Consider the following 13,813-nt stretch of genomic DNA (forward strand, 5'->3'; position numbering starts at 1 on the left):
TCCTCTCCCCCTTTTTTGGAACATGTTCTGTCCTTCCTTTAAACTTCCTAGGCCAGCAGCAGACGATTTTTAAGAAATAGCTTGCTACTAGAAGAGGGGAGGGAGATGGAAGAAAAGTTTCTGAAACTCTTCCCCCTCTCCTTTCTTCCTCTCCAGCTGCCTCCCCCCTCCTTAAGAAGTTCTGACGGGGTGGGGGGCAGAAGTGTCGAATCCTTGCGAGGATTTGGGTCATCCCATTCGAAACTGGCGCCGGCGTCTTCCCTTGTGTTAAGGGGGGAGGGAAAGAGGGAGGACGACGCACGCGCAAAGGTAGGGTGGTCGCGCGCCGCGTGCTCCCATCACTTCAGTCTAGCAGGAAGCGCGCGAACGGCGAGTTCTCGAGAGTGCGTCTCAGCGTCTTCGGAGTGGAACACCGTCTCAGAATCGTTTGCTAATTGCGAGATGGAACGCCGGACAGTTCGCTGACCACCTTCGAATTTAGGTTCCGAAGGTGAGTTTCGATGTTCGAATTTGTTTACAAAAGTGAGGAAGGGTTTTTGTCTGGATTGTTTACTTTTCATCGGCCATGTCGTTTGTTTTAATAGATTTCTTAAAGGACGTATCCCATCCCAAGTAGTATATGTATATTTTTATTGTTTCCTTAGTTTTTATTTAACCAGTTTTCATTCATCTGGGAATTTTAATTTGTCATTCAATTTTTCTTTTTATTCAATGCGAACTTTTTATTTATATATTTTTTTATTTGTGTGTGGGGGAGGGTAATTATATTTTGTTTATTTTTTATTATGCTGTTCTTATTTATACTTTTTTATTATTACTTTCTATCTCTTTCTCTCTCTCTCTCTCTCTCTTTCTTCCTGTGTTGATAAGTTTTCAAAAATTTCCAGTAAATGAAATTTAAGAAAATTTGCCGTTAATGACGAAAAATAAGAAATACTTCTATTGCTCAAATTCTTAATTTAACTTTCCTTATAAGCTTATTTGGTTTTTTACTTTTATATCTAATCATATATTTGTACAAGTATCTTTTCTCTGTTTCTGTGAGTTTTTCTCTGTAGTATTTACGAAAACCTTTACACTTGCATCTGACGATTTTCTTTTGTGTATTTCACCTTTTTGATTAGTTCATTATAATCGTATATTTAGCCAATATTCTAATATTGTAAAAGGAAGGAATTCTATTCCTTAAGGAAAAAGTTTTGAACATTTCATTTTGTGTATATTTCTCTACTGTGATTAGATTATACTTTATGTATGTATTCAATTTGAATTTAATGATGTGAAGTAAGATTTTGGCAATTCTATTAAGAAAATTGATGAGAACAACAACGATTAAAATTTTTGGAATTAATAGTGATGAGTTTGTGAACGGAATTCTCTATATAGTTCTATAATGATTATTTTTTTTTCCTTGCTTTCAAGATTTGGATTTAAACATTTTTTTTTTTTCGAATATTCTGGAAAACATTCTTAAAATGCTCTGTATATATAATTTTTATTTTATTTATTACAAAATTTGATTTTAAAAAAATTATTCTTATCATTTTCATATAATCTGCCTTTAAACACTTGAAATATCATCTTTAAATTTCGAGTCTAGAATTAAAAATACTGGAACTGTCCGATACGCTGTATTAAATGGTGATTGTTTTCAAAATGTCAAACTTTTCAGCCATATATTAATATTAATAATAATTTTAATTGTTTTTTGGTTCATTTAACTTACATTTATTCAATTTTTAAGCATTTCTTCTTCTTTTTTTTTTTCTTTTGAAAACTTAATATTTTTATTATAGCATATTTGACAATTTTAATGCAACTTTAAATGAATGCACGTTGATTTCAGAATCTATTACAGTTTGTTTTTGATCCACAAAAGTATAGTATTTAATTCACGTATGCACTTTTAATTTTGTAAATGAATAATTGTAAGATACAATTTAGCAGAACGCTCGCTGACAAGATACTTAAATAGCATTAGATATAGCGTAGAAAATATTTCATTTTCAGATATTTAGCGAAAAATTATGTTTTTCTGAATAAAACAACAGATAATAGGAAACAAATAATGAGGGGGGGGGACATTCCACGCGTCGACTTTTGCTGTAATATACTTTATTGAATCTTTTAATATTCTGAAATTTATATTGTGATATTAAGCCTCATAAAAGATATTAAAAAACATTCTACTTTTTTTAATGTAAGATATTGAGCTGGATTCTTATCCTATTTTTAAAAATTCGAAAATAAATTCATTTTATATGTAAGTAATATATGTTTCACTTTAGTGAATGCCATTAAAATCATAATATTTTGAATTTACCACTACATATGCGAAATCGCTTTGTTTATCATTTATTCATGATTTATTTGCCTGTTATTTTCATGTTCTATCGCATGATTACGCTTTACGAATTTCGACAGCAACTCGTTAAAACTATAGCACAGTTGATGGAATGTGTGAATTCCGACGTCATCACTCTATTTTTTTAGAGATATAGCAAAGAACCCATCAGCGTTTGAACATAATCTTTTAGTTAGAATTAGTCAGAAGAAAAATTGTTTTATCAATGTGATTTCGGGCTATAATATGCCGAAATAATACACTCCTTTAATAGTCAATTTAATATTCTTTCTTAAATAACCTTAGAATATTAAAAAAAAAAAATTGATAAATAATTTTTGAAATCAAATATAATTTTACAATGATGAATTTGGATGTATTTTTAGAATTCGATCATAATTTTGGAATAATATATTCGAAAAAAAAATTTCATAGAATTCTTAACTGTTCATATAATTATATATTCGGAAACAGAATTCATAAATAATCTTGAAATAATATATCAATACATATTCATGGAATTCGCAAATAATAATTTTGAAACTATTTTTTTGAGTTATTAATTAATATTGAAATACTGTATACGTAAGCATCCAGTGAATACGTTATTATATAAAAAATAATATATTTGAAAATAGTATATTACAATAATATATTCGAAAATAGAATTTATAAATAATCGTGGAATAATATATTAATGCATATTCATAGAATTCGTAAATAATCTTATAATAATAATAATTTTGGTACTATCCTTCGGGTAAATAATAATATTGAAATACTAAAATACTATATACGAAAGTATCCAGTAAATATGTGTAACATATATAAAAAAATATATTCAAAACTATACTTAGTATTTGCAAATAATCTTACAATAATAACATAATTTTAGAATAATAAATTTCGAAAATAATTTTAGAATTTAAGTCTTACAATAATAAGTTCGAAAATAATTTTAGAATAATCTTAAAGTTTTTCCTTTACGTATTATATTTTATGCCAGTTCTTCATAAGATGAAGTATAAGTTCCCTAATAAAGTAATAGAGTCGTTGTTACCTTATGATTCCATCTGATTTGTTAATATCTGCAATTAAAACTTAAAATGAAAATCAAAGTGATTTTAAAATACGTTTTCAGAATCTAAGTTTACATTATTTAAACTTTCTATAGTTAAAATATTCTTTTAAAAAAACTAAATATTTTACTAGACAATGCTTTTTTTTTTTTTTTTTTACTCATATTATTTTTTTGAATTAAGGTGCGAAAATATTTTTCACCCGAGAAGACAGCATAAGTGAAAACGATAAGGAAATCCTTTTTCACGCCAATTTTTTTCTGTCCTCACTGTAAACCCTTTCTCAAATACATTTTTCTGAAAGTATGAATTTCCAATCACTGTTAATAAAATACCTATTAATCGTCTGCCACCGCATCTACTGCCAAAGGGCTGACAGGAAGTGTTTCCGAACCCAGCTTATGCTAATGAGCCGACACTCCGTCCCCTGTAACCGCGAGAATAAACGGATTATTATTCCAGTTTGTTGTTGGAACAGCAGCGTTTCATTTGTGACGCTTCGCAGCGTGTATTTTTAAGAGTGAAAAGGGATGCGAAGTTAAAGCGCTGCGATTAGCTTAATTCGACAAAATGCGGGAGGCCATCGCCTTACACAATTATCGTCTTCCTTCTTGTGGCGTTCATAAGAACAATCCTGCAGTTTATTCTTCTAGAATTGTTCGATAGATAATCTTAAAAATGATATTTTTTTTTCTCGAATTATCAATTCTTCATAGCTTTTTTGCAGTAGCTGTTTTAGGCATTTGATATTGTAACAATTTTTGTGCGTTTTGCCATTTTATTGACACATTTTTTTCCTCTAAAAGCATAATTTTTTTTATTATTATTTTAGAAAAACTCAATAAAAAGAATAGGAAATACATTTTACGTTGAAATGTACAGTGAACAATTTAGATATAACAAATTACATAACACACAACAAAGGAAAGTAAGCCACAGATTGTTATATAGGATCTTAACGATAAAGAGGATTACATAAAATGATGCATTTTGTAGTTTTATATTTTAATTTACGAAACAATTGTGAATATGAAAAGTTCTAGATATACCATCAAAGATCTAGGTTATAATGAACTATTTAATCCGTAAAAAAATGTCTCAATATTAAAGTAAGCAAAATTTACATAATTAATGAAATAATAATTTATTTCAGTTTAATTCTTATAATTTTTGCTAAATTTAATACATTGCCACATTTTCATACGATTATCGCACGCTAAAATCTGCGAACATTGTATTTAATATTTCTTAATTTATTCTAGTAGCATATAATTCTTTTTAATATAATGTATTATTAAACACAAAATAATAATTTTTTAAAATTAATTTTCAGGTTTTTTTCCCTTTCAAAAACTTTTTTAAACGAAATAACCATTACTTATTTTTGTTTTGGGAAATAGTTAATTATGTAAATGCCGATATATTTTTTTAATTCAAAAAGGCTTCTTTAATTTAGTGGATGTATATTCTGAGCGCATATGCTACTGAAAGACAAGCAAAACCTTCGATAACTGAAAATTTTTTTAATAAAATTTCGCCAAATTAAATAGGATTTGGTTGGTTAATTTTAAATTATTCGTATATTCGGAATATTATCAAAATTTGTTTCTTCGCAATAAAAGAATTAGAGACATAATGAAAATTTCATTTTTTCATGTGATTGCATCTTTTTTTTTTCGCTATAAAAATGAGTAATCATTATTTTATCGAATCTTCATCTAAAAGCGTCTTTACTTTTAGTCGAAGACTTCCTTTCATCAAAGAATTTCGCCGTAAATCGAAAGGAAGAGATTACGAACATAACGGAACGGGATGTGACGTCACAGAAAACATCTTAGATCAGAATCTTCCGGAAAATTCTTCAGAAATTAAATGGAACCCAGATATAATTTCTAATAGTAGAAGTAAATTCGAAATTGAATGAGTATTCAGAAGGTAATAGAAATCAAAAGACTTTTAAAGTAATTTATTTTAAGGATTTTTTTCTCATTTCTATTTTAGCACGTATTTTTTTATTTGTAAATGGTGAAAATATTCATAAGATATTTCCTTGTCCATTTTTTTATGGATTTGAAAAAGATAAGTAAATTAGCGGTATGAAAGAATTTAATTAATAAAAAATCATTTTAATATGTTATTAATAAAATTCTACATGCCAGCGTTTTAATTATTTTTTCCGCAATTGAATTTTCAGGCCTGTGAGATATTTTCTTATTCATTTTATCGTATGCGTATTCAATTTTGTGCGATGTTTATTAATCTTCGCAATATTATGAAGAGATGCAAGTATACATTTAGACCTCTTTCTTCTGAGTTTAGAGTTTAAAATTTGTTACAAAATTGCGGTCGACTCTCTGCATTGACTAACATTGTTGCTATGATCAACTCTCTAACAGTTTCTGTTTGAAAATTTGGAACTTTAGGATTCAAAACTATATGCCAAATTTCATTCCTCGAACTTTATTTATTTATTTACTTATGGTGTTCACATGCATGCCGATGAACCGACAGACAAACAGACTTTCTGTTGAAGGATTTCATTCACAAATAATAAAGTTCTCAGTTGCGATGTAAAGACAATGTACCAAATTTCACCTTTCTAGATTGCGTTGTCTTTTTCATTTATGGCCAGACACACCATAAATGGTTTTTCTCGAATTTGAGAAAGTAAAAGTGCGATCAAAATCTCGATGATTATTAAAATACTCTCTTCGATGATTTTATTCCTTTCTATATATCTTTCACTAGAAAATAATATACAATGTTTGATACTATATGTAGATCTTATACCAGAAAATAAAAAAACAGTGTTTAATTCGATGTATCCTTATATCTTTTATGTTATCTACATTCTGTCGAATTGTTTCTGTACTTTAAAATTTAACTTATGAAATTTTCTATTAAAGTCTCCTTAACTAAAGTCCTATTTCCATTTAAATTAAATTAAAGCTATTTGTCAAACCAGTGGATTTCAAGAATTCGTTCCAGACTGTTGAAGGTCAACACAGTCTCGTTATTTAACCGTTGCATTTGTTTTCGAGGCATTCATTAATGGCGTGGGCTGGTGCTTTTGAGAACAAGAGCTGTATTTTCTGCAGACGATAACTGGATACCTTTCCTTGTTGGTCAGAATTTCTGAATGGAACCTTTTCGAAACTGTAATCAGCATAACGTGGAATGTGCTGATGGGTCTATTCTTTGTTTGTTCGAATGTCTTGCATCAGTCCTTTTCGATTCTGGAATCACCGGGATTGTGTTTCGCAAAAGCAAGCTCTTGAAAATTCGGTAACTTGAGCAGTGGCAGGAAGGAACGTTCTATTTTTCGGAATCTGGCTGTTCATCGCGATATCCAAGATCGTCCTGCTAAGATCATATTTCTGTAAACAAGCAATCAGTAACAGTAGAATGACTTTTCGAATTCCTATAATAAATTATACCTTTGCAGATTCTCTTTTGAGAAAGATAAACAAGAAACCGGATAAGCTTCGATGGCTGGAGATTCAGATTCCAAATTAATTTTTGCACATGATCTAACCTTTTTCTAAAGAGATGTATCCGCTATGCAAGAATTCAATAACTAGTGTATTTAATGAATTTATATTTGCAAATAAGAGAAAAACTTCGCAAGGCTTCAAAACAATTTTAAATAAAGTATTTCGAGCTTTTATCTAAAATCAATTTTTAAAAAAGTATTAAAGAACTGTATATGTTCAGTTTTTATTTGAAATTTTGAAAATGAAAGAAAAATTTGGCTGACTTAACGATATAAATTTGTTCACCTTCAGAAATGAAGGATTTATTTAGAAGTGATAATATATTAAAAGGAGGAAGATATTTTTCTGTTCGATTTCAGAAATCCGTTATGAATAATTCGATGAGAGCTCGATCAATTGATTTTTAATCATAAAATCTGTGAGTTAGAGGTACGGATTATCGAGTTTCTGTCCAATCGAGTCTAAAATACTTTGCAAAAGTTGAAACTTCAAAAAATCGTTTAAGGAGGAAAAAAATATTTCTAAATATTTTGCAATTCATAACACTCTTAGATGAGTCACACACTTAGGATTTAAATACACTTATCAACTAATGACTTTTTAAAAACTATGGATCTTTTCGTCATATTGATATATCAAATTAAAGAAACTATTCAATTTCAATTTCTAAGCAAAATTATATTATAAAAATAATTTTTTAAAATATAAAAATAAAATCTACGATTGCAAATTTCAAGTTATTCTGTGAGAACATTATTATTCTTAAATCATTATTTGTCTTAATTAATTTAAGTCATTAATCAGCTTAAACCTTTTTGAAACAATCATGAGACTTCTCTATCCTTCCTCCCCCCCCCTCTCTCTCTCTATATATATATAATGATAGTTTTTTAAACTTTCATTTTCAATTTTTCTATCTGGCAAACAAAATTTTGGACTCGGCCGATTTTGAAATGAAAAAAAAAAAAAAAAAAAAAAAAAAAAAAAAAAAAAAAAAACATCGTTTTTTTAAATATCGATGCTTGCATAATCTGATAGTTTCGTGATTGTTTCAAACCGGTTTAAACTGGTTAATGACTTAAATTAATTAAGACAATTTGTAAGAATTCAGAGAATGAATAATTTGGAAATCAAGTTGTAACTTTAGTTGGCGATAAATTGCCAAATGTGACAACCTTCTGCATTATTTTTTAATAACCCTAAAAGCGAAAAATTGATGCCTCAAAAGGATAAATCGCCAATTTGTTGCCTACGCATTTTGAGGCTTCAATAAATCGCCAATTTGCTGCCTATGCATTTTGAGGCTTCAATAAATCGCCAATTTGTTACCTACGCATTTTGATGCTTCAAAAACCTCAAACCAAAACAACATCATGTTCTCGCATGATAAAAAGGTGCCTTGATTTTAAAAGTTTAGATAAGATTTTCTAAATAATTATTTTCAATTGAATTTCCTTTTTCTTCCCAATAATGAACATTGGATATTTTTCAATTTTGAGGCCGGAGCACCAATTTTATACCGGTAATGGAGTCACGAGTGGGAAATGTTCAACAAACTTTATTTTAATCATCTTACCTATCTATTCCTTTAATAGTTAAAGATATCTGTGATAATTCAAATAACAACACAAAGACTTTAAAAAAAACGCAGCTAAGAGAGTTTTCTATAATAACAGAAAAAAATGGAATTAAATGCCTTCTTACAATTTTGGTTGAATAAATAAATTAAACCATCATCGCTTTGATTGTTTTATTTGGTTCACCACATAATTTTATTATATGTTTTTAAGTCTGATTATCTGCAAGAATCATAAGAAAAATTTTCAAATTTGTTAACTTTCGGAATTGATTCTATATTTTATGATAGACTTGTTAAATGTTGACTCCAAAAATGGATAATCAAATAGATTTATACATTATTTTAGCCATTTACTTCACCATATGTTTTATTGCCAAGGAATTGTATATGCTATGTTTTTTTTTAGTTAAAATTTCCTAAATTTTAATTTTTTTTAATTTCTAAAAAAATTCTTTAATAATTTTTTGATGTTTTCACTTATAAATGAGATAAGAATAAATATTAGGTCCTTTACAATTAAATAATTTTCTTTTGATAATTATTTTTTATTAATAATTTGTTTTAATTTTTTTAGCATATCAAAATTTGATTACTGCTAACATTTTTAGAAGAATACGAATCAAATATAGAAAATCATTCACCTTTCAATTGAAATTGTTAAATATTGCTTTTTATTTTTCAAGGCTTAATGGCTGCTGCCCTTTATAATTGCAAACAACTCTTTTTTTAAATGTAAAACTATTTAATATAGAAAATTTAAATAATTCTTTTGATAATTTTTTAGAAGAATACAAACCAAATAGAGCAAATTCTTCTTTCAAGTAAAATTGTAAAAAATCGTTTGCTGCTTTTTAAAATTACAAATCATTCTTTTATAAAACAAAATGAATTTTTTGAAAGAATATTTTTAAAGTTAAAATAAATGCTTGAAAGTTCTTTTTTTGCAATTATATTTTTTATATTCAATTACTATACACTTTTCAAATAAAAACCTTTTGTTCTTTTTCGTGTAAAATAATAAAACAATGTTTATCATTTCATATCGATCTGCAACATCTTAAGAATGACCGCACATAAAATAGTTATTGTTTTTTCTCGCTTTGTCTTTATCTCAAGCTGAATGCATTGACATGAAAAAAAGAAAAGAGCGATAAAATAATAAGTTCGTCATTTTTATCTGGTTTTTCTCAAACACAGCGATATTACTGGAAGGTTGCAAATTCCACAAGTAAATAAGACTTTGATTTTTCTTTCTTGAGCCATTTTTAGACCAGAGTACAGAAGTTTTAAAGTTTTATTCCGTTTTTCTTGCTGGGGCGGTTTTCTTATGAATCATTTTTTTTTAAATCCAACTCTAAGTGCATTTTACAATATGTACTGGGGAAATTATTTGCTGTTAGCGAATTCCGTTTAAAATATATTTTTTCACGTTATTTCACGTTTTCTATTATTAAGGTAATCGAGTATGTGGATTGGGTCTTCTGTCTATGATTGACTGGATTAGAAATTTGATGTATGTATATGTGTGACAATATCTCATATTACCTAGGTAAATTTCATTTAGAGAGCTCATTGGGTTTTGGAGTTTTCGTATTCAAACAGATACAGATACAGAATTAAGTGATGAATTTCATCAAAAATTCGATACAGATCTAAAATTCTGCTGATAAAATCACTTACCATATTTCATCTATATAGCAATTTATGTTAATCTGTCGCGACAACATTCAAAAAGGCGAACAGACAAGTAAATTTCTTATCCATGCATTACATTCAAAACTTGAGTGAAAAGAAATCTATAATGTTGATGTCTTTATGGCGATTCATCGAAGGCCTGAATTTTCTGATACTGTTCATTCACGGATTCGGAAATCCTCCGCACTTTTGCGCATGCGTCAGGAAATATTTATTTCATCAAGAAAGGGATCAAAGGAAAAATGACTGGAGGAACATTTAACAATATGAAAAATTCAGATTATTCGCGAAATTAGGATACATAATAACCGGTCGCCTTTCTGCGTACTACCCCTCAGCGAAATACAATCATCAGAAAGTGCTAGCCCGAGGATCCTGAAATGAATAGTACTATAGTATTTTTTCTTTGGAAATACTATAGTATTTGGAATTTTGTATTATAGTATTTTCAAATGCGAGTAAAAGACGTCTGCTGAATCATTTTTATGAAATGAGTCTAAATAGGAGAATTAGCTCAGCTTAATTAAAATACAAAATAGAATTTGGATTTCATGACTCTGATGATCAAAAGATTGAGTCTTTCATGGTTTCTAAGATTATGATTTGTTGGTTCGGAGTCAAATTTCAATAAACACTCATGGTGTAGGTGAAATCGCTGAATATTAACTTAGTGGGAATTCTTAGGAGATAAACGTCACACTGATGTGCAAGAAAAATCGGGATAGTACAGTGAATGCTATATTCAATGTAATTTTTGTCATCTGACTATGGTTAATTTACGAAATTGGCCCCATTGGTCTTGGCTCATCTTTGAGTAGGTTTATTTAATAGTGTAACTGTAGTAATATTATCAAGTATATAATTAAAATAAATCGCTTTTGCTAAATACATTATTTACACTATTATTTACCTATAATTTTCACTCCATTGGTTGCCACCTGAAAAAAAAATTTCGTTCAATTGTCTTTTTCCCCTTTTTTTAATTCCAAAGAATATTTTATTAAATGATGTTTAGTTGTTTTTGTCATTTTGTTTTGTCGCACAAAAATCCGGTAATCAAATATTTTTGATTTAGATTTTCTTTTTTCTTTTTTTCCCCTTATCATATTTCTTTAGAAGGATAAATCAAAATGATTCGTTTTATAAAAGCTCAAATTTAATTAATCAGTCTTTGAGTAAAAGTCAGGATACTTAATATTTCAGTATAACTTCTTTAACTAAAGACTATATCACTTACTAAATCATAAATAGTATCTAAAAACAGTAGATTTTCTTAAATGATGTTCCTGCGCAAAGCCTGAAAATATTCTATTTGAGAATTCGGTAATTAAACTGGAATTCGCGAAATTTTCTTACCTAAAATAAAATACAAAGTACACCTTACATCCGCTATTTTTACCTGGTCTTTTATTATTATTATTTTCAGCAGCAATCAGATAAAAGCCAAAATCTATTTCCAAAGTCCTAAATGACAACCCTTTTCAATTTCGTTGATGATCCTTGACTCAACGCGCCCCGACATCATTCATGGGGCGGCCCCGTGACTGTCGCTCGGGTCTTTCCGCGAACAGGTGGGTGTCTCAAGACGGTCGTCTTGGCGGCGCGGGTACAGGTAGAGAAATCCTTTATCGGCGCGATAAGCGTCTTTGTTTTACTTATCGAAGGCAATCGCCGAGTCAGTTCCTTCCGCCACAGGAGTTTCCGACGCAACACTCAACTTCCCCCTCTCCTCCTTAATGTTGCTGGTGAGTCGACCTGGTGGCGGATCTTCCGTTCTCATAACCGTTACCTGAAAGTAATCAACCACCTTCTCAAAATTTGCACTTCTGACGTGGTTAAGGTTCGAAATACGACGTTCCTTTCGTCGAAAATTGCTTCTGGGAAACGTGTTTTGCAAGTAGATAAGTAATCATAACTAAAAGGCAATGTTTCTTTTAAAAAAAATTTCCACCCGTGATTTCGATTTCGAAAGTACGAAATTTCCACGGATAAAAGTATTGATTGACCTTAAAATTGCGGTTAAATATTAAAGCTATTTGTTAATTAACCCCTTAACTAGTTTGTCCGAATTTTACGTATAAATTTATCACATTACTACATTTATAATCGACAATTATAAATGTTCTAAAGATTCTTATTTGAATCATCGAAAGATGAAATATTTCCAAAACAGGTGTCACATGTTTAGACGTTAAATAAACAAATAAATAAACCAGTAAAAAGCATAATGTGAAAAAAAAATTTAACAAATAATAAATTGAACTAATTTTTCAAGTGACGATGATTTTTTCAATAAATCATTACACATGAATACTGAAAAATTAGATAATAATAAGTAATATAAATGCTTCAATTACCCCAATTTTGTTTTGCATGGCTCCAATCATTGTGATGAGACTGTAATTGTATAAAAACCTGTTATATTGCATGCAAAATCCTCTCACAATATGGCAAGTTTCCGTATAGCACGATATAAAGTTTATTACATGCTCTCCGACAGCAAAGCATTCTGTCTATACAGATTCCAAGTAGAAATACTTTACAAACTTTGAATTTTCTCTTTTAGTCTTGAATTTTGTTAATTCCATTGTGTTTGCTTAGTATGACTTCGATACGACATGAAACGAATGAATAGTATTGAGGATTTAATTTAATTTTATTAAAATCCCGTTTTGAAATCACACGAGGGCAGGTTAGGACAGACCTTTTGCACATGACACAAATGACAGATGGATATAAGGAGAATGTAAGATGCAGTTTCACCCCATCTTCTTGAAACCTTCGCACCACTCCATTTGAGCGGCATATAACCCTGAAGAATTTAACCACTTGACCTGTGTACAGAGTGGTCCTTCTTCAAAATCGTGTCTGGGGTCTGCGAAGTCCGGCTTTAAAACTGTGTTACAGAAAGAACAGTTGAATACATTAACTATCACTTTTGAACGATTGTACTTAGCTGAGGGATGATATGCAGAAAGATGATTGATTGTAATGCTTTCTACTTCCGCAAATAATCTTGAGTTCACCCGATTGCTACATGTAAACATCTACTCTTTTCATCTTTCTTCTGGCCTCTTTTTTGACAAAATAAACGCCTCCTGACTCATGCGCAAAAGCACGAAAAGTTCCGGTATCCGAGAACGAACAGTAGCCAATGTCTGTTTTGATGCTTTCCCGCTATATTTTAAAGATTCAATGATTTAGATACTTTGTATAGAACAGAGATATATTTTCAGTTTTGTCTTTTGAAAACAAATAACGTTTTTTTTATTTGATTGTAATTTGATTTTCCGAGCATACTAATATTACATAAATCTTTTTTAAAAAAAATGTCCTAGCCATTAAATAAAATTCATATCTTCCGGAAGAGGAAAGAATTATAATTAGCATCATAAAGTTATTTAATTATCTTTTCTTTCTATTCAAAAACAAAACGAGGATTATTATGGAACGGATCTCGTAATTTGAATAATGTTCGGATGACAAGGACTACAAATAAGCCGACACCTCCTATCTTATCTATATTATCAAGAGTATAATAAATTTATTAGTTAAAATCTACTCTTAACATATAAGTACGGAAATCTACTAACAGCTTATTGATTTAAAATTGGTAAATTTA

At 29.3% G+C, this 13,813-nt stretch overlaps 1 protein-coding gene across 5 annotated transcripts in view; it reads left to right on the top strand.

Moving 5' to 3' along the window:
* Positions 1-13,813, top strand: part of LOC129971567 (homeobox protein prospero-like) — a 391,670-nt gene that overhangs the window by 201,742 nt on the left and 176,115 nt on the right. For 3 of the 5 annotated variants that reach the window (XM_056085452.1, XM_056085457.1, XM_056085456.1), the window contains exon 1: positions 353-490. The exons of the other annotated variants lie outside the window; for them this stretch is intronic. The gene's annotated coding sequence lies outside the window, so the exon portion shown is untranslated. Of the gene's footprint in view, positions 1-352; positions 491-13,813 lie in introns of those variants that run through there. 5 annotated transcript variants of the gene reach the window in all.

The sequence above is a fragment of the Argiope bruennichi genome, chromosome 6 (genome assembly GCF_947563725.1).
Source record: "Argiope bruennichi chromosome 6, qqArgBrue1.1, whole genome shotgun sequence".
In the NCBI taxonomy this organism is placed as follows: domain Eukaryota; kingdom Metazoa; phylum Arthropoda; class Arachnida; order Araneae; family Araneidae; genus Argiope; species Argiope bruennichi.